The sequence below is a fragment of the Octodon degus genome, unplaced genomic scaffold (genome assembly GCF_000260255.1).
Source record: "Octodon degus isolate 3935 unplaced genomic scaffold, OctDeg1.0 scaffold00104, whole genome shotgun sequence".
In the NCBI taxonomy this organism is placed as follows: domain Eukaryota; kingdom Metazoa; phylum Chordata; class Mammalia; order Rodentia; family Octodontidae; genus Octodon; species Octodon degus.
Window position 1 is genome coordinate 1,314,146 of NW_004524680.1, and position 4,049 is coordinate 1,318,194.

The following is a 4,049-nucleotide window of genomic DNA, read 5'->3' on the forward strand; positions in this document are numbered from 1 at the left end:
ACACCCACTGGCGCCCGGCCCTGGCGCCGCGCCCCCTCCGCGCCCCCGGCCCGGGTTAGCCTCTGCGGCCGCGGCGCATCCCTGCGGGGCCCGCCAAGCAGGGAAGGCCTCTGTGAGCGGAATCCCAAGAAGAGGGAATACGATTTGCACAACTGCCCGTCGCTTTTCACTTCGGGCCACTGAACAAAACGGCAAAATGAATCGTGATTCCGCGATTCTGTTTGATCAATTATAATCAGAGCGGTTGTAGAAGTGACAAACACAGGCGAGAATGAGAACTGGGGAGGGGGACAGAGAAGGAGCCCGAGAGGCGGAGCCTTGGGCCAAGGCAGTGGTGCCCAGACGTCTGAACAGATTGATGGATCCAGGATTTCTGATTCCTTGGAGGCAGCCGAGCACGTGTTTGCTAGAAGAGCTTTACCTGCTTCTAATTATTTCTGCCACTGTGGCAGGAATCTGTGGAGCACCTCTCCTTCCTGGAGAAGAAGCGAACACTTCTCTCCATCGCTCCTGGCAGTCGCAGCAAGTTCCAGGGCACCCCCTGCAGGCCTGGCTCCACTAGATGGGGCTGGGTGAGCCCTTGGGGCGGCTGGGCCTGCAGTTCCCTCTGGGGAAAACCTGGCCTGTCTGTCCTTAGGTCTCCTGGCCTCCCCACCCACTCTCATTCCGTGGCCGCCCCTAAACATTCCCATGACTGTAAACAATTGTCTATATTGTACCTGTTTCCAGTATAGACCTTCCTCTGAATTCCCAACTCAGGCCAACCTGACTCCTCTAGTTTTGTGTAATAGCCATCTTGAAACTGGTGTCTCCAAACCAGTACCTCGCAGGTACTTCTCAGCTGATGCCAAGGCCAGTCCTTTCTAGTTGCTCAAGTCAAAGACCTGTGTCATTCTTGACTGTCTTCTCATAGTCTGCATCTAGTCCATCAGGAAATCATGTTGGCCCTACCTTCATACAAATCCAGAGTTAGACCTCTTCTTGGCTATGGAAGTGCTTACTACACAGGTCTGAGGGCAACATTCCCAACCATGTCTCTGAAGCAGCTAATCCCTGGTCTACCTCTTCATTCCCTCCTTGGCTATACCTCAGTGCAGTGGTCAGAGCGGTCTTCTTCAAATGACACCATCACCACACTCCTCTGCTCAAAAGCATCCAGTGAGTCTCCGTGTCACTCTGTAAAGTGAAGGTGACCTATAAACAAACTTCTACGTCTACTGCCAGCCTCTTGCTGAAGATACGCCAGCCTCTTTGTTGAGTTGAGTTCTCCCAACTCCAGGAATGACTCCTCCCTCCTTTACAGCACAGAGAGGTGCACTTGGTGAACTCCTGGGCCACTCTGATGGTCCTTACTCAGACCAGCAGCACCCATCCTGACCTTACCCTGCAACCTGCCCTCCACCTCCCTTTACTCTACTTTGTGTGTATTTAATCCCTGGCTCATGTGCCATGTCGTTTATTATTTATTTCATTGCTTAGTGCCTATATCCCCCGTGAGGTTGTAAACCACATGGGGAAGCCAAAGAGCTTATCCATTTTGTTCACCACTGCACACAGCTATTGCTGGCAGAAAGTACGTACAGAATAAGTAAGCATTGAATGAATGCATGAGTCAGAGATGCTATTAGGAGGGCTTTAAATCACTGCATCTTATCAAAACACCTCCCTCTGTCCCCTGATCAATATCTGAAACCGCACCACTCCTGCCTCATCTTTTTGTGCAGTGGTTTTTGGCCCCAGTTTAAAATGCAAGTGCCCCTGGGAGAGATATTAAGCTTTATCAATCATCATTCTAATGCGAAGAGTAGTCTAGGCTTTGTTGACTACGAGAGAAAACTGGCCTCTGCCATTCTGATGTCTTCATCCTTCACTTTCCATTTCACAGAAAATTAGAAATAACACAAGTTCAAATGTCTCGCATTTTCTGTAAAATGAATTAGAAGCCTGTGTTTCAGAGGCCAGTGTTGCTGATTGTTTAAACCAACAATAAAATTGTTTGCATCCCCCTTTATATAAACTCTAGTACAGGAATAATAATGATAGAAAGTACTATCAAGTGCTCTGTATCAGGTACTGAGACAAGTATTTTATGAGCATTATTTCATTTAATCCTCATTGCAACCATATATGTATTATTATTGTCCCCATCTTACAGGTGTGGAAACTGAGATTTAGAGATTTAAGTGTTGTGTCCTAGGTCATCTGCTAGGAAAATGTAGAGCCGGGTTTTAGCCCAGCAGTATCTGACACCAAACTCCTGTTCCTCCATCTCTTCTGAGGGGGTGGCTGAGAGCAAGCTGGCTAAACAAGCTTGCCAAGACGGACATTGCATAGTGACGGAAATGATTGCAAACTGGACCTCACCGAAGCCTAGCAATTGAGAACAGAATGTATGTGTGTTAGGGGGTCACAGGATGGATTGACAGCCTGCCTTTCCTAAAGGTAGGCAGGCGCTGTATAAAATCTAGCCAGTAAACATTACCTTCATGCTTCTTTAGTTTCATTTTTCACTTCTTCTCTTTTCAGCTGTGAAATGTGTTCTTGCCTTTCCAGAAAAAGGTATTTCATAAATATTTGGTCTTACAATGTACACCCGTATCTGTGCCTCTAACTTTGGAACTCAGCCCTGTGTTCTCGCTCAAGGTAACAAATGTTCAGCGTGCCAAATGGAGACCATTTGGAATTCTGACTTGCGGATTAGGAAGGTGGTGGGAGTCTTTCTCTTTTATTGAAGGCTTTGATTCCGCTGATAAGGCTACTCTGCCTTCTCTCCCTACCCCTTTCCATGGACATTTTCACCTCTTTTCTCTTCTTTCTCCCTCCCTCTTCTGGGATTACAGGCAGCAGTCACATGCCTGGTTTTTGCAACACTTTCTCTACAGCACTGTGCTTGTATATGCACAGTGTGCTTCTCCCCCACCTCACTAAACCTTTATATATATCAGGGTGTGGGTGTGTGGGTGGGGGGGTGCAGGGTCTCACTACACAGCTCAGACTCAGTGATCCTTCTATTTTCAGCCTCCCCAGTGCTGGGATTACAGGCATGCACCACCACGCCCAGACTCAGTTACCAGCTCAGAGTGCCCAGGGGCAGGGCTGGCGCAGCACGTGGTGCCAGGGATCAAACCCTGGTCCCTGTGCTTGCCTAAGCAGGCGCTTAGTCCTCTGAGCTATCTCGCCAGCCCTCCCACTAAAGTTTAAATGTCTTAAGGAAGAGAACTGTAGGGGCTGGGGAGATAGTTCGGCAGTCTAAGAGCCTGCCTGGCAAGCGCAAGGACCGGGTTTCAATCCCTGGTACTGCATGCCATCTGACCTGTGTAGCCAGACCCTGAACCAAATAAATAAATAAATAAAGATTTTTTAAAAAGGAAGAGAACTGAGTTCACTCTTCTTTGTGTAAAATATGATGCTTTGAACATATGGACATTCAGTGTGTATTTAGTGCTTGCTTTGCTCTAGAAAAGTTTTCTTACTATGGCCACAAATATTTCTTTTGGAAGCAATTAAGAATGTGCTGAGTTTTGTTAATTACAGTGTGTTTTAAAGATTGAAAAACTTGGAAACTAAAGACTCAACAAAAATGTTGGCTAAATAACACTGAGCAAGTATTCCAAGTGCCTCACACGTGAGAAGCCATTCCGTCCTCAGGATGACCCTGTGAAAGTATTACCATTGCTCCCATTTTATAAGTGAGGAAACTGGAGCACAGAAATGTTTGTTCACTTGCCCATGTTTTCCCAAAATGTTGGCAGGCCTGGGATTTGAACCCCAGCAGCCTGTGTTTAGAGTTTATGCTTTGCCACTAGATAGATAAATTAGGGTACATTCATACAATGAAATCCAGCCCAGGTGTAAATAATAGTAAGAAAGAATACTAGTGACATGCAAAAAGATGACCGCAGAGGCAGGAGGATATTAAGTACAAGACCAGGCTGGGAAGCTTCGTGACTTAGTGAGACCTTTCTCAAAATAAAAGGGCTAGGGGTGTAGCTCAGTGTGAAGGTCTTGGGCTCAGTCTCCAGGTGCCACCAAGAAAAGGAAAGAGAAAG

The 4,049-nt window shown here is 47.0% G+C and overlaps 1 protein-coding gene across 21 annotated transcripts in view; it reads right to left on the bottom strand.

Moving 5' to 3' along the window:
• The window catches only part of Cacna1c (calcium voltage-gated channel subunit alpha1 C), a 752,474-nt gene that overhangs the window by 649,272 nt on the left and 99,153 nt on the right, over nucleotides 1-4,049 (bottom strand). The window lies entirely within an intron of this gene.